Genomic DNA, 21,872 nt, shown 5'->3' on the forward strand with positions numbered 1-21,872 from the left:
TTCATTTCAGTTATTGTATTGTTCATCTTGGTTTGTTTGTTCTTTAAATATTCTAGCTCTTTGTTAATCATCTGTTGTAACTTCTTGGTCTGTGCCTCCTTTCTTTTTTGAGATCTTGGATCATATTTACTATCACTACTCTAAATTCATTTTTGTGTATGTTGCCTGTCTCAACTTCATTTAGTTGTTCTTGTGAGTTTTTTTCTTGTTCCTTCATCTGGAACATATTTCTCTGCCATCTCATTTTGTCTAACTTTCTGTGTTTTTGGTCTCCTTTCTGCTGAATGGAGGATTGTAGTTCCTCTTGCTTCTGGAGTCTGCCCTCTGGTAAGTGAGATTGCTCCTGAGACTTGTGCAGTGTTCCTGGTGGGAGGGACTGGAACCTGCCCACTGGTGGGTGGAGATGGGTCTTGTCCTCTGATGGGCAGGGCCATGTGAAGGGGTGTGTTTAGAGGTGGCTGTGAGCTCATTATGGCATTAGACACCCTGTCTACTGATGGGTGGGTCTGTGTTCCTAACCTGCTGCTTGTTTGGCCTGAGATGTTCCAGCACTGGAGCCTGTAGGTTATTGGGTAGGGCTAGGTATTGATGCCAAATATGTGACCTCTGGGAGAGCTCATGCTATTCAATATTCTCTGTGTTTTCTGTCACCTGTGTCCTTGCTCCACACTCCCTGCCCCCAGTGAGCCACAGCTGACCCTTGCCTCCCCAGGAGACCCACCAAGACTTGTAGGTAGGTCCAGCCCCAGTTCCCATGGAGTTACTGTTTTGGGCTGGGTCCCAGTGTATGTGAAACCTTGTGTGTCCCCTCCAAGAGTGGAGTCTCTGTTTCCCCCAGTCCTGTGGAACTCCTGTACTCAAATACCCTGGTCTTCAAAGCCAAATGCTCTGGGGGTTCCTACTCCTGATACAAGACCCTCATACTGGGGAGGTTGATGTTGGGTTCAGGATACTCACTCTTGTGGGAGAACCTCTACAATATATTTTCCAGTTTGTGGGTCAGGTATGGGATGGGATTATGTCATGAAAGTGGCCTGCCTACCATTTAATTGTGGCTTCTTCCTTGTCTTTGAATGTAAAATATCTTTTTTGGTAGGTTTCAGTCTTTTTTGTCAATGGTTGACAGCAGTTGTTTGAAGACTTTACTGTTTTCATGAGAGGAGGTGGTCTCAAGTCCTTCTACTCTGCCATCTTTTCCAGATTCCAGAAATATCTAATTTTGCTCTCTCCTAAACCCTGTAAAAACTTCAGAGAATCACAGCATTAGGAGGAAGAACCTTGAAAACCAACCATTTCCGAAATGTCAAGCCTGTGGTCTCCAAACCTCAGGAGTCTCCTCAGCAGTCCACATGGCCAGTGTGTTCTGCTCCCTGCCTTGTAGAAGTAACCTTTGTTCTCTGTGTTCATTTTGCTCTTTGGCCTTACCCTAATAGACACTTTTTTCCCCTGAACTATTTGTCTATTTTTGCTCTGGGTATCCCTCACAGCACATGATCTTTGCCAGCAGTTAACAATTTTCTTTCTCCCAACACCATATATTGAAGGGACTATCCTTTCCCCACTGTATATTCTTGGCTCCTTTGTCAAAAATTAATTAACCATATATGAATGGGTTTATTTCCAGGTTCTTTTTTTCTTAGCAGCTGCTAAAGCTCTGGCACCAGATGTATGTACAAGCTCCTTCTAGGGAGATACTGGTGACTTGATGTTACCTATAAGAAGAAGGCAGGGTAATGTCCACCAGATTCCCTCATCTCCAGGGAGGAATATAGCTAGTCCTTAAATGTATGCTTAATTGGAATCCTGACCCACAACCAGCATGTTTTAAAGTATGCAGATGAATCCCTTTTAGGGAAAGACGAGATATGGGCATTTTTGTTTGTTCTCTCTGTACTGAGCCCTGGGTGGATAGCCAGTTTAGAACTACTTCTTTGTTTGCTACAGTTCTGTGAGCCTTCTGAACAAAAGCACCATTGACTATCAGAGCCAGGCAATCTGGGTGTTCATTCTTGGACAGTAGTGCAAAAGCTGGGGTGCAGACATGTGTATAGGCTTCTTTCAAGGAGATACTGCTGACTTAGAGTAGGCTGGAGAGAAATGGCAGGGGGAGTGTTTGTTGGTTTTCCTCAACTCTGGGAGGATTACAGACTGCCCTTAGATGTGTACTAATAAATGAGAAGCCCAGCCCTCATGCAACAGCTTTCAAATGTATGCAGATAGACCTGTTTCAGGGAAAGACTGGGAGATAGGCATTTTTTCCCTACTACCAGTGCACTTGGCCCTGTGCTGTGGTGAGTCCTCACTGACCATTAACAACTGCTTCTTTGTTTGCTATGGCTTTGTAGTCTCATGGATGCAAGCCTGGTTGGCTTTCAGAGTTAGGAGTTTTGGGGGCTCACCCTTTTGGTGGGAGTCTTAAAAGGTGGGGTGCCAAATGTAGAGTCCAAATCCTTCACTGTTCAAAGAGAAGCTGGGATTTGGGACTTTCCTCCTGTTTGTATGATGCTATACCAAGGTGGGCTTTATGGTGAGAGTGTGTCTCAGCCTTTCCTAGCTACTTCAGTGTGGATATTTTCTCATCCTCCTGATGTGTAGGAGTCAGCCCTTCAGCTTGTTTCTGGTTTTCTTTCAGAGGTAATTGCTCTGTGTGTAGTTGTATATTTGCTGTGTCTGTGGGAAGACAGGAGTTCAGGAGCCTCCTATGTTGTCATTTTGGTCAATGCCTACCCAAAAAACTTGTTTAAGGAAGCAAATGGATATGGTTCTTAACTTCTAGCATATCCAGTTTTTGAGGTTTAAACTTGTTGACTGAATAAAAAAAGCATAACCTAAAAATTGAGAATTATGTTTTGTTCTGTGGACTTCCTGAGGACTTATGCCTGGGATACAACCTCTCAGATAGCTCTGAGGGACTGTTCCAAAAATGTAAAGGATGAGCCAGGATATGTAGGAGTTTTTGCTAAAAAAACTCCATGTAGTCGAACATCAAAAGATTACTGTAATCACAAATACAGACATCTCAAGTTAATGATTTTAGTACTTTTCTGTGAGTGGGAAGTTGCAAGAATCTGGACTTATTTAAATCACTCCTTTGATATGTACCTTAACTATCTAGGGCTAATATCCTGTTTTTTCTCCATCTGTATTCCCCTCAGGGCCCACTGTGCAGGGTGGCTGCAGTGACTGATGCCTTTAAGGGTGAAACATCCTTTGTTTACCATAAATTCTAGAAATGCATATGAAAATATCACATAAACTTTCCTTAATACATATATAGATTGCTTTGTAAGATGTGTTTCTAATGTGTGAAAACTTTTATGTATCTGAAAATCTAAATGCATTGAAGTTTAAGTTGAATATATGGAAGAAGTCTATAATTTTTTTATTAGAGCAAAAATTATTTGGAACCAAATAATTATTTATTTGTTTCTCACTTTGTCTTTTTGTACCTGGGATTTATTAATGCAAACACATCATTTTTTTTTCTGAATAAGAGGTAATAACCATCATTTGATGAAGCTCTTTAAAGATTTTATCATATGCTTCATTTTTGACAGGGGATTACTGAGGGATGGTAAAGTTACAGGGTACAAAATAAGGCTGAGCTGTAATTGGCTCATTCTATATAGGTGCTGAGATTTGTAAAGCACTTTCCTCCTCATGCAGATTTTCTAAAGATGTTTTAGGAAAGGTAAATGGATGTATGTCTGTGTGGTGAAAATCCACTCTTATCCTAAATGAAATAAACAGGCATGCCCAGTGGAGTGTGCAGGCACCAGCCTGGTTACAAGCGTGTTGCCAGAAAACTAGCAGAGATGAAGACAGGTTGACATGAGGCAGGAACATTTCAAATGGATGCCAGAGAGGCAGGACATCTTCATGAGGGTCACTACAAGTGGCAGGTACAGATGGCTGGAAATTTTCAACACTGACTCCAAGGCAATTACTGAAGTGACTGGCTCTGTTTAAACTAAGAAGCCAAAATCATCTACCAATAACCTGAAATGGTGGCAGCTGTATTTTTAAGGAAAGAAGACATAAATCTCAGGGTCAGTGATTTCTATTAAAGGGTGACATCTACCTATCATTTCAGGGTGATCTAGCATCTGTGCACCATTCAAGAGTAAATCTAATCAGATATAGCACTCAAACTGTGCCTTTTACATTTGCAGCTAAAGACTTTCCATTGCACTCAGCTTTGTTCAAAGGTGGCATAGGGGGCTAGTAGCTTTAGACTCTATTGGATTATATGTCATTCATTATGTAATGGACTTTTGTCACTTATTTTGACAGCTTAATATCTTCTTCTGTTTGGAAATGTCTTATGAGCCTGTCTCTCTATGAAAGCTTAAAATGTTCAGATATTCAGTTTCCCAGCCTCTCTTTCAGTTAGGGCTTAGGCACATAGTTTAGGCTCTGCCAACCACATACAACCACCTTGCATCTTGATCCAGGAGCTAGAAGTGCTAAGTAGCTGAGACGGAGGAACATGAAGAACAGTAACATCAGTTTTCAGGGGAAACAGCCATAGCAGCACAATGGCTGTATCCACTGACTGGTGCCCATAATGGTGGTGGGAGTCTGGGGTTGGGAGGTGACAATGTCCTCAGCAGATGGTTTTGTGGTGTGGTGATTTTGGCTGTAATCCAGGTTAATGTATTAGCTTCCTTTATTCTTGACTGTTTTCCAAACCTGGCCTTCCTGGCAACTATGAACTACCCAGTAGACTTTCAAAAAATTTGTTTTTGCTTATGTCAGCCAGAGTTGGTTTCTGTTGCAACCAATAAAGCTGACTGATACAGGATGCATACCCAGGTTTCTGATGGTAATTGCTTTCTGGAATCAAGTTTGTAGCCTGTGGCTTTTCCACATTTGGTTTGTCTCTGGTAAGGTCTAAAGCTATATTATAAATAGCTCATCATCATAATCTTTTCAACTCTGTGATTTCAATGTCACATCTTTAAGTTATTCACAAAATCAACATTAAATGAACACCTACTATGTCCCAGATACTATACTAGAAATTGGAATAACCAGTAGCTCCTGGTCTCGTGGTGCTCACTGTGTAAGAAGGGAGATGGACAAAAAAATGAGCAGTTGCATTATAGTTATTGTGTAAGGGCAGTGGGCTTTAAGAGCACCTAAGAATGGGCTTCCCTGGTGGCACAGTGGTTGAGAGTCTGCCTGCCGATGCAGGGGACACGGATTCGTGACCCGGTCCGGGAAGATCCCACATGCCGCGAAGTGGCTAGACCCGTGAGCCATGGCCACTGAGCTTGCGCATCCGGAGCCTGTGCTCCGCAACGGGAGAGGCCACAACAGTGAGAGGCCCGCGTACCGCAAAAAATAAATAAATAAAAGAGAACCTAAGAAGATCGTCTAGCCATCTAGCCTTATAAGGGACTGTGTAGCTGCGTATAGTATACCTTTACCTGAATAGGCTATTTTTTAATTGAAGTATAGTTGATTTACAATGTTTCAGGTGCACAGCAAAGTGATTCATCTATACATATATACATATATATTTTTTATTTTTCAGATTCTTTTCCACTGTAGGTTATTAAAAGATATTGCATATAGTTCCCAGTGCTATACAGCATGTCCTTTTTGTTTACCTATTTTTATATATAGTGGTATGTATCTGTTAATCCCAAACTCCTGATATGAGTTCATTTCTGTTTTACAAATAAGTTCATTTGTGTCATATGTTAGATTCCACATATAAGTGATATCATATGATATTTGTCTTTCTCTGTCTGACTTAATTCACTTAGTATGATAATCTCTAAGTCCATCCATGTTGGTGCAAATTGCATTATTTCATTCTCTTTTTATGAGCAATATTCCATTGTATGTATATATATATTCTATTGTGTGTGTGTATATATGTATATATATTTATATATGTATCACATCTTTTTTATCCATTCATGTGCTGATGGACTTTTAGGTTGCATCCATGTCTTTGCTATTGTAAATAATACTGTTATGAATACTGGGGCTGAATGATCTATTTTTGTCTTAAATCCATCTTCATTTCTACCTTCTGCTCCATTACTTTATTCCCTTATTATTACATTTCCATTACAATACCATTATCCTCCAAGTTATCTAGACCTTCACCTGGAGGATAATTCTTACACCTTCATTCTCTATATTCACTTAGTTACCCAAATTGCAAACTAAAGACACATACTTGCACACCACAACTGAAACAATAGTTTCATGAAATAATATTTTATAGGATAGTCTCCATTATGACCTATCCTATTATGTCATATTGAATTTCATGTTTCCAAAAAATGCAACTTGCAATCCACTAAAATGATTTCATGACTTCCTGTTTTATTACCCAGCCTTGAAAAACTCTGTCTTCTATATATTAACACTTTTACTTCTAACTAGATCTTTTACTTTTTATTTAAGCATGACTCTTCCATCTTAAAAGAAGCAGTGTGGATAACAAACCTTTCAAAACACTTTCTCCTAATCTTTAGTCTCATCATAGCCCAAAGGATCTCTATTTTCTTTCTCCTCCATTCACTTAAATTTAGCTTTCATCACTAGTATGCCAGAGAAACTGCTTTCTCTAAGGTCACTAGCTACTTTCATTTTTCTAAATCCAATGGATATATTTTCATCTTTTTCTTGATGAATATCTCCCTCCTTCAGAAACACTTCTTAACATGGTTGCTGTGACCCCCACCTACTGGTTTTCCTTTTATTTCTCTGGTATCTCCTTATTTTAGGTTTTCTTTTCTGGCTCATCCTCTTCCATCTGGCCATTCAAAATTTCTCAAGACTCCAACCTAACTTTTTTCTCACTCTCTAGTCTCATTATGGTCACAGATTTAATTTCCATGTACATGCTGATATTTCTCAAATCTGCCCCAGGATTTCTAAAGCTTGGCATTATTGATATTTGAGGCTGGATCATTCTTTGTTGTGAAGGGGCTGTCCTATGCATTGTAGGATGTTTAGCAGCATCCCTGGCCTCTAATTACCAGTAACAAACCTTCCATCTCCAACTGTGACAATCAAAATTTTTGTAAACATTGTCAGCTGTCCCATGGGTAAAGTCACTCTTAGTTGAGAATCACTGTCCTACCCTGACCTCTTGTCTGAATACTTGGCTGCATTTCCAACCACTTAATCAACACTTTCACTTGGATGTTTCAAAGACATCTCAAATTCACCATGTCAGAATTGAATTTAACTTACTTATCAATCCTGTCAATTTACCTATCAATCCCAGTCCTTTTCTAATAATACTATACATTCATCCAGTGTCTTAAGCCAGAAAGGTAAAAGTCATGCTTGACATCTTCCTTTCCTTCCATCACCACTCTTCTCTTCCCAAGCCCAAAACTCATGGAAATCATTGGAAGTTCAGAAACCCTTGGATCTTTCCCTTCCATTCTTTCCTCTGTAAAAGTTTAATTATTTTTTGTCTTTAAAAATCTTCCAGATTTTCCACCCTCCTACTTCATACTTGAATTATATCAACAGCCTTCTTACTACTTATCCCTGGCTCCAGTCTCTCTCTCTTCCCCTTTTCATATGTGTATAAACTCAGAGATCTCTTCCTGAAAATCTGTCCATGATTTCAAATCTCCATATTCATTATTTATTCCTCTACTCTATAACCAAAAATTGACCCTAAAATTTTCTCTGTTTAGATACTTCAGTCCAGTTTTTATAGCTTTCCCTAATCTGATACCTCTCTCTCAGTATCACTGGTCCTCGTCCAAAGATGCCCTCTGCTCCTGACATACTGATCACTTCATCAGTATCTTGTCTGGATATTTGCACCTGTTGTTCTCCCCATCTGCAACTCTATAGCCTCTATTCCACTCACTGAAATCTCTGTATCTGAGGGCAAGCTCAATAAATCTTCCTTCAGCTAATCTACTCCACAGATTGCTTTCCCCTCTCTAATCTCCCATTTATACTTCTAGTCAACACAAAATTCGTTCTTAATTGCTTAACTTCCTTTTAATTTCATGCACACTAGGTTTTCTACTCCCAGCTTGATGGCAAGTTTATTGAAAGCAAGGTCTTCATCTTACATGTCATTTACATTCCATGTTTCATTGATCAGAATGACTGGTACATGGTACATATTTAATAAATGTTTGACTAAATGTTCCTAGGTTTAAAAAACCTTCTAGAAAAGACAGAAGGCCTCTTTCAGTCATTTTTTTTCCAGAAAGTTTTTCCTTATACCCTTACATGCTTCCTTCTTTTAGAGTTTAAACCTCATTGTCTTGTTTTGAACTCATAGAAATAAAAATAAAAACATTTCTATAAACATAAAACCTATGTCCCCCTTTCAGCTTGTTGAAGTTATGTTTTAAAAATATCCCATTGCAGAGAAGATTTAAATGCCTTTATTGAAAAATCTTCTCTCTAGTTGTAAATGTTTAAGACTGTTCTCTTAAAATATTTTGGGATCTTTTTTTCTTTCTAAAATAGGAATAATAAATGGAAGTATTATTGGAAACCAATTACTCTTGGGGTCAATGTCTACTGGAAAATAACATGCGTGATGAGAAGAAAAGGCCCATCTCAGAACAGGAAGCAGGAATTCTGATTAGACTGCCAGAATCATTTTCTGTGGGGGTGAGTTTTAATATTTGAAGGTTAGAAAGGTGAACTCAAGCTGAGCACGGTGTATGAAAACTGCCTACTTTTGCTAAGCAAATTACCTTGGGAGTGATTCAGTGTTGGATTCAGGAAAGCTTGTGCTGGTTCTCAGAGGAGAAGGCTGAGGGGAAACTATGATTTCTGCCGGTGAGTGTCAGCTATCCATCCAAGCCCATCAATCAATAATGGAAGTCAGAAATGAGGTTGAATGTCCTGATTCCTCTGATAATGGCCAGGGAAATGAAGATATCCTGGAAGATGTCCTGAAACCGAAAAGCATTTGGATTTCAACACTGTCCCGTAGACATGGACTCTGCAATACTTTCTCTAGGATCATGCTTAGTATTCACTCCCAAACATCCTCTAAGGATCTCAAAGAATTTTGCATATACCATCCCATTTACTGTGTCTTTTTGGCAGAAGAGTCTTGTGTTGTGGGCTTGTTTTCAGATTTGGGGTGTAAATAAACAAGGCCCATATTCAGGCCTAAATAAAATTTATCTAGCACCTACCATGTGCCAGACACTGTGCTGTTTTTACAGTTGCAGCTTTCATGTAATTTTTCTCAGCAACATTGTGAAGTAGATATTAATAATTCCATTTTACAGATAACAGAATTGAAGCTCAGAAAACTTATGCAGTTTGTCAAAGACACCTTGTTAGAATCAGGTTCCTGACTGAAAATGCATGTTATTTGACTTCAAATCTCATATTTGTTTTGCGCTACCCTGGAGAAAGTCTTGTAAGTGTGCCAATCCCATGAAACTCAAGTTCTCTTTGAGCAGAAGACTAACAACCACTGAGATAAAATGAGTATGCTGTTCTACAGCTCTGTTTCTCATATGTGAATGAAGTGGGGTGTGAACCATGTGATTTCAGATCACACAAACTGATTGGAATTTGACTGAACTTGTTTCAGAATATGTGAACTTACACACTTGCCCATAACTGCACATGATAAAATAGTCTTAGCAGGTTGTAGACTGGGGATATCTTATCTGAGGACCTCAAGACACATGAGGGCTGTGGTTGGGCTTTAATTGATCAGTTTGGTGTACTTATGTTTGCTTTAACTAGCTTTGAAATTACTATTAGGTAGAGCAGATAGTCCCATAAATTTGCTCCTGGCCTCATTATTCTCTGATCATTGCTTTTAGCCAATTCACACAATTCTGTGACCTTCCTGATCCCTGAAGACATTTGAGCTTGAATTCCTGATTAAAGCCTTCAGAATCCATTATAATTTCACACTGGGACCTAATGGTTTCATTGCCTGAGGATTCCAGGCCTCACCTCCCTAGAGGACAGTATAATCATACAACTGATTAATTTCAGTGAAGGCTAGACTCTGCTAGGTGCAGAGGATGGAGTTATATTTAAAGTATAGTTCTTAGCCTCCGGAAGCTCACAGACTAGTGAGGGGATAGTTATATAAAAATATATTCCATACAACATGAGAGGTATGAACATGTGGAGAGAGTTCTTAACCATAAAGAATGAAGTCTTCAACAGAGTATGTAACTTCTGAATTGTGTCTTGAAATTATAGCAGACGTTTTCTAAGGAAGTAGGCAAGAAAGGGCATTTTCAACACACGAGAAAGCTGGAATGTATTAAAGTACGTGGCCTGATTGGGTAAGAGCAAACTGTTTGATTGTGATTATGACATCATGTGCATGGGAATAATGGTTAAAGTTGAAATAAAGGAGAATGTTATACAGGATGTGAAGGATATTATATGTTGTACTAACAAGTTTAGATTTTATTCCATAGGTAATGGGGAGTTATTAAATGATTTTAATTGATGAAGTAACATGACCATATTTGATTTTTGTTTTTTCTTTGGAAGAAACTGGAGTTAAAATTAGAAGGGAAAGACAATCAAGACAGAGATCACATTAGGACCTTATTTAATAGCCCAGGTAAGAAATATGAGGGCTTGAACTAAAGAAATGACAATGATTTTGAAGAAGCATAATTTCAAGGGATTATTAAGTGGTAGAATGAACCAGATTGAGTAAAGGAGAGAGGAGTAGGCCTATGCACAGTGATCCAGGGTAAAAATGGACTGCTGCTGCACTATGGTCTCACCTTGGGGGTGATCATAACAGACAGTGGAAGGGACATTATCCCAGTGGATGGAACTTTGAGCAGTGTACTTGATCATCTACTATGCGTGGAGAGAGAAGTGGCCCAGGATAAAGATATACATAAACTCTTTGGCTGTGATGAATGGCTTGGTTGGTTGATCAGGATTCTGGAAGGAGCAAGATAGGAAGGTTAGAGACAAGAAGGTCTGAGGAAGGAAGATGTAGAGTGACCTATGGGAGTGAACACAAACTATGAGGATCTTTGTATTGTGTGTTAATGTTACCAGGAAACGTCTCCTGCAGAAGACCCCCAAGCAACCAAATGAACAGGATGATATACACGGTAGATGTCAGCCAGCCTCTGTCCCCACCATTCCCTGTGTTTTCACAATAGGTTCACAAATGAAGTAGGTAAGGTTGGAGAGAAAGAAGCCTTGCATGGGCCTCTCCTCACTAAGGCTGATCTGACTTCTGATTTTACAGAGTATTCTGATCTTCCAGTAACAGAGACTGATGCTGAACCCCTTGATACAGTATCATATCTTAAGGAGACCATCTAGTTACTTGAAGTCAACTTTGATTAATCTATCCCATTCTACCTTAGAAAGGAAGACGTTTCATTTTGGACTAACACACATTTTGGATGTGAGTTTGCTTTCCTGCTGCAGGGCCTCAGCCCAATGTTACTATCTGAGGCCTCATAAAATGTCCAGTGTGGCATGATATTTAACATTGCCTCAGCTCAAGGGACCATTTTACAACAAAGGAGTTATAGCAGTGAGCATGTGGCCAGGCAAATTGCTGGTCCTTCAACTTAACACACTGTCTAGAAGGGCTTTTTAAAGGCACAGCAGTGAGAATCAGATGTTCTGTTTCAGAATATGATATACATCTTAAGACTTAGACCATTGTATGGTAATGTGTCTCAATTCATGGATCCAACAATCAAGGAATTGAAATAAAAGTGGTTCCATTTGCCATGATTTCCAGTGACTCATTGGAGACATTTTGTGGTTTTTATCCCTGTGACTTTGTGTTCCTAGAAAGCCTGGGGTCCACTGGGGGTGCACATTACTCAGGGGGTACAGTGAGAGCCCCACAAAACTTAAAGATACAGCTATCACCTGTTACTTCGTGATCGTTGTGTTTAGACCACTAAACAAGGGTAATTGAATCTGATTATTATGAAGAGGGGGACTGCTGCTACATAGTGGGGCATAGAGAAATATAGTTAAGACTTAAGAGTTCTACTGGGATATCTTTTTTTCTGTTAATGGAAAAGTACAATAACTATGATCAGAAAAGAACCAGCTGTTTAGATCTGGACCTTTAGAGAAGAGGATCTATGTCATCCCACTAGGTAAGCCACCTAAACTAGCAGAAGTACTAGCCAAGATGGAGGGAATATAATATGGGTAGTGAAGGAGGGAGATGATGAGTGTCAGTTACAGTCTCAGGACCATCTATAGCAGTGGGAGTAGTAATTCCTGCCACTAACTCTTCTCTTAGAAGTTTTAAAGAAATTATGATGAATTAGAGTTGAAGAGAAGCTGTGCTTTGTTAATGTGAACCAATATAAGAAGTAAGTGGATCCAGACTGTACAAGTGTTGGATTAGTCACCTTGCCTTCCCAGATCCCCTTCACAAGTGCAACAATCCCACAGTTGCTTTTATTACTAAAAGACAGCTGCTAAAGACTCATGATTGCTTCTTCTCCAGAGAATTGTCTTCTGCTGATCAGGAGCCATTTTGTCCCAGGAGATCTATCCCCAACACCTCTCCAGGAGAAGCCAGAAGCTACTAGCTGACTCATATAGGGGTACAAGAGGCTGATCACCTTGAGTCAAGATGATACCACTAGTGTGCAGCAGAATGCATATTCTTATTTAGCATTTTATCCTATTCTGCTTTCCTCACTTGCTTTATCATGAGAGCAGGTTCTGCCTCTTAGGAACCTGACTTGAGTCAGGAGATCTGGCTTGGAGGGATATGTTATATATGTAATGAGAAGCCTATGGATAATAGTTGATTATGTGAATGCATGAGAATACTCAAGGAGAGCAGTTAAAATGAGAAGAGAAATAAAGACAAACTTTGAAGAGCACTAAATTTGGATGAGAGTTCAAAAAAAGAATTTAGAGCAGAAGATAGTTAAAGAGAGGGAGAAGAGAGCAGTGAGAAATTAGTAGGAAACTGTGAGATTGTATATCAGGTCTCATCAACTCCTTTGGATTATAGCAACAAGCATCTAACTCTTGTCTTGGACGTAGAAACCAAAGAATAGAATTTAACAAAAAGATTGGCAAATATGATGAAGGATGAGAAGAAGAGCCTGTCTGATGTGGTATGAATTTGAAATTCACTGCTCTGAAGGAATATTTCATATTTACCATAGAAACTATATTTACTCTAGAAACTCTGTGTACTTATGGGTCTGTTGATGTTTATGACACTACTTATGAGATTCTGTGCTCTGATCACATCTGCTTTTCAACACTGTTCAATATACACCATTTTTGCTAAACTCAGATTGTGGGTGTAGGGGACAAGGAGAAGTAGCTGAAAGACTTTTGTGTCCTAGTGTGCTGCTGAGCATGAAGATTGATCCATGAAAAAACAATGGATTATTCATCAGTGTTGTTGCAGCAAATGGCTGGCCATCTGTAAAAGAAAAAAAAAAAGTGGACTTTAAGCTCACTTTTTACATTTAAATAAATTCCATATGGACCAAAAATTTAACATAAAAGATTAACTATAAAAGTCTCAGGGTAAAAATAAAATAGGCAAACTATTTTAGTTTTAGTGTGGGGAATGTCTAAGTAAAACACAACTCAGAAACTATCTATGAAAACACTACATTAAAATTTAAAATTTCTTCAGGACAAAAATAATAGTATTTAATGATAGTTAAGGTTTGAGTACTATATGTGTGTTTTACGAGTACTATCCCATTTATTCTTCTAAACAAATATGCCAGGTGAGTATTATTGCTATCCTCATTCTAGGCTAAGGCAACAGAGGATCAGGAGGATTAGGCAAATTTTATAATACTACAAAATAGTAAGAAGCAGAGTTAGAATTCAACCCAAGTGGTATGCTTCCAAAGCCTATGCTTTATTTTTAGCTTTTTATTTTGAAAAATTTAGACTTAAAGAAATTGTACAGTGAACTCCTATATAACCCTCATCAAGCTTTCTCTAATGTTGACACCTTACATAACCATAGTAGTGTTATAAAAACTAAGAAATTAATTTTGGTTGAACTACAGACTTTATTAGAATTTCCTCATTTTTCCAATATCATTCTTTTTTGTTTCCAGATGCAATCTGGAAACATCTGACACTGTATTGTAAAATTGGGTTGACTGTTTTGATGTGTATTTATTGTATGTGTTTTCTATGTGTTCTGGATATTAATATCTTACCAGATATATGATTTGCAAATATTTTCTCCCATTCTGTGAAGTTCCTTTTCACTTTCCTTTTACTGTCTTTTGAAGTACAAATTTTTAAAATTTTGATGAAGTGCAATTTTTTTTGGTTGGCTATGTTTTTAGTGTTATATCCAAAAAAATCATTACCAAATCCAACATGATGAAGCTTTTCCTCTGTCTTCTTCTAAAAGTTTTGTAGCTTTAGCTCTTATATTTAGGCTTTTTAAAAATCAGCTTTGTGTTAATTTTTATATATCGTCTGATATAAAGGCTCAATTTCATTCTTTTGCATGTCGGTATCCAGTTTTCCCAGCACCATTTGTCGAAAAGATTGTCCTTTCTTCATTGATGGTCTTGGCACCCTTGTCAAAAATCATTTGACCATATATGTGAGAGTTTATTTCTGGCCTCCCCCTCCCCATACCTTCAAGTACATTCTCTAGTAGGTCTGTGTCTTTATTCTTGTCTTAACCCTAGGTTCTTCATGACATTTTTTTTTAATTCCATGTATATGTGTTAGCATACAGTATTTGTCTTTCTCTTTCTGACTTACTTCACTCTGTATGACAGACTCTAGGTCTATCCACCTCATTACAAATAGCTCAATTTTGCTTCTTTTTATGGGTGAGTAATATTCCATTGAATATATGTGCCACATCTTCTTTATCCATTCATCCGACGATAGACACTTAGATTGTCTCCATCTCCGTGCTATTGTAAATAGAGCTGCAATGAACACTTCGGTACATGACTCATTTTGAATTACAGTTTTCTCAGGGTATATGCTCAGTAGTGGGATTGCTGGGTCATATGGGAGTTCTATTTGTAGTTTTTTAAGGAACCTCCATACTGTTCTCCATAGTGGCTCTACCAATTCACATTCCCACCAGCAATGCAACAGGGTTCCCTTTTCTCCACACCCTCTCTAGCATTTATTGTTTCTACATGTTTTGATGATGGCCATTCTGACTGGTGTGAGATGATATCTCTTTGTAGTTTTGATTTGCATTTCCCTAATTATTAATGATGTTGAGCATTCTTTCATGTGTTTGTTGGCAGTCTGTATATCTACTTTGGAGAAATGACTATTTAGGTCTTCTGCCCATTATTGGATTGGGTTGTTTGTTTTTTTGTAATTGAGCTGCATGGGCTGCTGGCAAATTTTGGAGATTAATCCTCTGTCATTTGCTTCAGTTGCAAATATTTTCACCCATTCTGAGGGTTGTCTTTTTCTCTTGTTATGGTTTCCTTTGCTGTGCAAAAGCATTGCAGTTTCATTAGGTCCCATTTGTTTATTTTCGTTTTTATTTCCATTTCTCTAGGAGGTGGGTCAAAAAGTATCTTGCTGTGATTTATGTCATAGAGTGTTCTGCCTATGTTTTCCTCTAAGAGTTTGATAGTTTCTGGCATTACATTTAGGTCTTTAATCCATTTTGAGCTTATTTTTGTGTTGGGTGTTAGGGAGTGATCTAATCTCATACTTTTACATGTACCAGTCCAGTGTTCCCAGCACCACTTATTGAAGGGGCTGTCCTTTCTCCACTGTACATTCCTGCCTCCTTTATCAAAGATAATGTAACCATATGTGCATGGGTTTGTCTCTGGGCTTTCTATCCTGTTCCGTTGATCTATATTTCTGTTTTTGTGCCAGTACCATACTGTCTTGATTACTGTAGCTTTGTAGTATATTCGGAAATCAGGGAGCCTGATTCCTCCAGCTCTGTTTTTATTTCTCAAGGTTGCTTTGGCTATTCGGGGTCTTTTGTTTTTCCATACAAATTGTGAAATTTTTTGTTCCAGTTCTGTGAAAAATGCCAGTGGTAGTTTGATAGGGATTGCATTGAATCTGTAGATTGCTTTGGGTAGTAGAGTCATTTTCACAATATTGATTCTTTGAATCCAAGAACATGGTATATCTCTCCATCTATTTGTATCATCTTTAATTTATTTCATCTGTTTCTTATAATTTTCTGCATACAGGTCTTTTGTCTCCTTAGGTAAGTTTATTCCTAGATATTTTATTCTTTTTGTTGCAATGGTAAATGGGAGTGTTTTCTTGATTTCACTTTCAGATTTTTCATCTTTAGTGTATAGGAATGCCAGAGATTTCTCTGCACTAATTTTGTATCCTGCTACTTTACCAAATGCATTGATTAGCTTTAGTAGTTTTCTGGTATAATCTTTAGAATTCTTTATGTATAGTATCATGTCATCTGCAAACAGTGACAGCTTTATTTCTTCTTTTCTGATTTGGATTATTTTTATTTCCTTTTCTTCTCTGATTGCTGTGGCTAAAACATCCAAAACTATGTTGAATAAGAGTGGTGAGAGTGGGCAACCTTGTCTTCTTCCTGATCTTAGTGGAAATGCTTTCACCATTGAGGACGATGTTGGCTGTAGGCTTCTCATATGGCCTTTATTATGTTGAGGAAAGTTCCCTGTATCCCTACTTTCTGCAGGTTTTTATCATAAATGGGTGTTGAATTCTGTCTAAAGCTTTCTCTGCATCTATTGAGATGACCATATGGTTTTCCTCCTTCAATTTGTTAGTACGGTGTATCACGTTGATTGATTTGTGTATATTGAAGAATCCTTGCATTCCTGTAATAAACTCCACTTGATCATGGTGTATGGTCCTCTTAATGTGCTGTTGGATTCTGTTTGCTAGTATTTTGTTGAGGATTTTTGCATCTATATTTATCAATGATATTGCCGTGTAGTTTTATTTCTTTGTGACATCCTTGTCGGTTTTGGTATCAAAGTGATGGTAGCCTCGTAGAATGAGCTTGGGAGTGTTACTCTCTCTACTATATTTTGCAAGAGTTTGAGAAGGATAGGTGTTATCTCTTCTCTAAATGTTTGATAGAATTCACCAGTAAAGCCATCTGGTCTTGAGCTTTTGTTTGTTGGAAGATTTTTAATCACAGTTTCAATTTCAGTACTTGTGATTGGTCTGTTTATATTTTCTATTTCTTCCTGATTCAGTCTTGGAGGTTGTGTATTACTAAGAATTTGTCCATTTCTTCCAGGTTGTCCATTTTATTGGCATAGAGTTGCTTGTAGTAATCTCTCATGATCTTTTGTATTTCTGGAGTGTCAGTTGTTACTTCTCCTTTTTCATTTCTAATTCTATTGATTTGAGTCTTCTCCCTTTTTTTTTTTTTTTGATGAGTCTGGCTAGTGGTTTATCTATTTTGTTTATCTTCTCAAAGAACCAGTTTTTTGTTTTATTGATGTTTTCTATCGTTTCCTTCATTTCTTTTTCATTTATGTCTGATCTGATGTTTATGAATTCTTTCCATCTGCTAACTTTGGGGTTTTTTTGTTCTTCTTGCTGTTATTGCTTTAGGTGCAAGGTTAGGTTGCTTATTCGAGATGTTTCCTGTTTCTTAAGGTAGGACTGTATTGCTATAAACTTCCCTCTTAGAACTGCTTTTGCTGCATCCCATAGGTTTTGGATCGTCATGTCTCCATTGTCATTTGTTTCTAGGTATTTTTTTATTTCCTCTTTGATTTCTTCAGTGATCACTTCATTATTAAGTAGTGTATTGTTTAGCCTCCATGTGTTTGTATTTTTTACAGATCTTTTCCTGTAATTGATATCTAGTCTCATGGCGTTGTGGTCGGAACAGATACTTGATACAATTTCAATTTTCTTAAATTTACCAAGGCTTGATTTGTGACTCAAGATATGATGTATCCTGGAGAATGTTCCATGAGCACTTGAGAAAAATGTGTATTCTGTTGTTTTTGGATGGAATGTCCTATAAATATCAATTAAGTCCATCTTGTTTAATGCATCATTTAAAGCTTGTGTTTCCTTACTTATTTTCATTTTGGATGATCTGTCCATTGCTGAAAGTGGGGTGTTAAAGTCTCCTACTATGAATGTTTTACTGTTGATTTCCCCTTTTATGGCTGTTAGTATTTGCCTTATGTATTGAGGTGCTCTCATGTTAGGTGCATAAACAATTACAATTTTTATATCTTCTCCTTGAATCGATCCCTTGATCATTATGTAGTGTCCTTCTTTGTCTCTTCCAATAGTCTTTATTTTAATGTCTAATTTGTCTGATATGAGAATTGGTACTCCAGCTTTCTTTTGGTTTCCATTTGCATGTAATATCTTTTTCCATCCCCTTACTTTCAGTCTGTACGTGTTTCTAGGTCTGAAGTTGGTTTCTTGTAGACAGCGTATATATGGGTCTTGTTTTTGTATCCATTCAGCCAGTCTGTGTTTTTTGGTGCGAGCATTTAATCCATTTACATTTAAGGTAATTATTGATATGTATGTTCCTATTCCCATTTTCTTAATTGTTTTGGGTTTGTTATTGTAGGTCTTTTCCTTCTCTTGAGTTTCTTGCCTATAAAAGAACCTTTAGCATTTGTTGTAAAGCTGGTTTGGTGGTGCTGACATCTCTCAGCTTTTGCTTGTCTGTAAAGGTTTTAATTTCTCCATCAAACCTGAATGAGATCCTTGCTGGGTAGAGTAGTCTTGGTTGTAGGTTTTTCTCCTTCGTCACTTTGAGTATGTCCTGCCAGTCCCTCTGGCTTGCAGAGTTTTTGTTGAAAGTTCAGCTGTTATCCTTATGGGGATTCCGTTGTGTGCTTTTTGTTGTTTTTCCCTTGCTGCTTTTAACATGTTTTCTTTGTATTTAATTTTTGACAGTTTGATTAATATGTGTCTTGGCATGGTTCTCCTTGGATTTATCCTGTGTGGGACTTTCTGTGCTTCCTGGACTTGATTAACTATTTCCTTTCCCATATTAGGGAAATTTTCAACTATAATCTCTTCAAATATTTTCTCAGTACCTTTCTTTTTCTCTTCTTCTTCTGGAACCTCTATAATTCGACGGTTTGTACGTTTAATGTTGTCCCAGACGTCTCTGAGGCTGTCCTCAGTTCTTTTCATTCTTTTTATTTGTTCTGCTCTGCAGTAGTTATTTCCACTATTCTATCTTCCAGGTCACTTATCCATTCTTCTGCCTCAGTTATTCTGCCATTGTTCCCTTCTAGAGTATTTTCAATTTCATTTATTGTTTTGTTCATCATTGCTTGTTTCATCTTTAGATTTTGCAGGTCCTTGTTAAATGTTTCTTGCATTTCCTCTATTCTATTTCCAAGATTTTGGATCATCCTTACTATCATTATTCTGAATTCTTTTTCAGATAGACTGCCTTTTTCCTCTTCATTTGTTAGGTTTGGTGGGTTTTTATCTTGCTCCTTCATCTGCTGTGTGTTTTTCTGTCTTCTCATTTTGCTTTTCTTACTGTGTTTGGGATCTCCTTTTTGGCTGCAGGTTCGTACTTCCCTTTTTTTTTGGTTTCTGTCCCCAGTGGCTAAATTTGGTTCAGTGGGTTGTGTAGGCTTCCTGGTGGAGGGGACTAGTGCCTGTGTTCTGGTGAATGAGGCTGGATCTTGTCTCTCTGGTGGGCAGATCCACGTCTGGTGTAGTGTTTTGGGGTGTCTGTGTACTTATTATGATTTTAGGCAGCCTCTCTGCTAATGGGTGGGGTTGTGTTCCTGTTTTGCTAGTTGTTTGGCATATGGTGTCCAGCACTGTAGCTTGCTGGTCATTGAGTGAAGCTGGGTGTTGCTGTTAAGATGGAGATCTCTGGGAGATTTTCACCTTTTGATATTTTGTGGAGCTTGGATGTCTCTTGTGGACCAGTGTCCTGAAGTTGGCTCTCCCACCTCAGAGGCACAGCACTGGCTCCTGGCTGTAGTACCAAGAGCATTTCATCCACACGGCGACTTGCAGCACATTCTCCACTGAGCCGCTGTCCAGCAGATGGATTCCCTGGCATAACAGGAGCCCCTCGCCACCAATATGATATTCTCTAGGTTCATCCATGTTGCTTCAAATGGCATTATTTCATTCTTTTTATAGGTGAGTAATATTCCATTGTATATATATACACCACATCTTTTTAAACCAATTCTCTGTTGGTGGTGCCTTGGGTTGTTTCTATGACTTGTGTCTTGTAATTAGTGCTGCTATGAATATTGGGGTGCATGGATCTTTTTAAGTTAGAGTTTTCCTCTTTTCTGGATATATATCCAGGACTGTGATTGTTGGATCATATGGTAGATCTATTTTTAGTTTTTTGAGGAACCCCCATAATGGTTTCAATAGTGGCTGCACCAACTTACATCTCCACCAACGTGGAGGAGGGAGTAGGAGTGTTCAATTTTCTCCACAACCTCTCTAGCATTTGTTATTTGTAGACTTTTTGATGATAACCATTCTAACAAGTATGAGGTGATACCTCATTGTCGTTTTGATTTGCATTTCTTTAATAATTAGTGATGTTGAACATCTTTTCATGTATCTGTTGGCCATCTCTATTTTTTGTTGTTTGTGTTTTTTTTAAAATGTCTATTTAGGGCCTCTGCCCATTTTCTTAATTGGGTTGTTGTTGCTGTTGTTGTTGCTGTTTTTTGGTATGGAGTTGTATGAGCTGTTTGTATATTTTTGACAATTAGCCTCTTGTCAGTTGCATCATTTGCAAATATTTTCTCCCATTCAGTAGGTTGTCTTTTCATTTTGTTGATGATTTCCTTTGCTGAACAAAAGATTTTAAGTTTAATTAGGTCATATTTGTTTATTTTTGCTTATATATATATTTTTTGGTCTTGGGAGAATGATCTAAGAAAATATTGCAATTTATATCTAAAAATGTTTTGCCTATGTTCTCTTCTAGGAGTTTTATGGTGTCATGTCTTATATTTAGGCCTTCAAACAATTTTGAGTTTATTTTTGTATATGGTGTGAGGCAGTGTCCTAATTTCATTGATTTAGATGTAGCTGTCCAGCTTTCCCAACACCAGCTGCTGAAGAGATTGTCTTTTCTTCATTGTATATTTGTGCCTCAATTGTTTTCTTAATTTCCTTCCCAGATTGCTTATTAGTAGTGTATAGAAATATAATTAATTTTTGCATATTGATTTTATATCTTGCAAATTTATTTATTATTTCTAACAGCTCTTTTGTGGAATATTCAGGCTTTTCTACATATAAATCATGTTATCTCTGAACAAAGATAGTTTTACTTCTTCCTTTCCAATTTGGATGTGTTTTTTATTTCCTTTTCTTGTCTAATTGCTCTGGCTAGAACTTTCAGTACTATTTTGAATGACAGAAGCAGGCATACTATTCTTATTTCTGATTTTAGGGGTAAATCTTCCAGTCTTTCACCACTGAGTATGATGTCATCTGTGGATTTTTCATATATGGACTTTATGGCAGTTTCCTCTATTTCTAGTTTGTTGCTATTTTTTTCCTGAAAGGTGTTGAATTTTCTACATGTTTTTTATGCATCAAGTGAAATAATCATGTTGTTTTTTTCCCTTCATTCTGTTAATGTGGTGCATTGCATTTATTGATTTTTGTGTATTGAACCATATTTGCATATCAGGAATAAATTCCACTTGATCATTATAGTGTATAATCCTCTTAATGTATTGGCAATTCTGATTTGCTGGTATTTTGTTGAGGATATCTTCATCTATATTCATAAGGGATATTGTCTGTAGTTTTCTTTTCCTATAATGCTTGCATCTGGTTTAGGAATAAGGGTAATGCTACCCAAATAGAATGAGTTAGGAAGCATTCCCTCCTCTTCATTTTGTGGGAAGAACTTGAAAAAGATCAGTGTTATTTCTTCTTTAAATATTTGGTAGAATTTAACAGTGAAGACATAT

This window comes from Pseudorca crassidens, chromosome 9 (genome assembly GCF_039906515.1).
Source record: "Pseudorca crassidens isolate mPseCra1 chromosome 9, mPseCra1.hap1, whole genome shotgun sequence".
In the NCBI taxonomy this organism is placed as follows: domain Eukaryota; kingdom Metazoa; phylum Chordata; class Mammalia; order Artiodactyla; family Delphinidae; genus Pseudorca; species Pseudorca crassidens.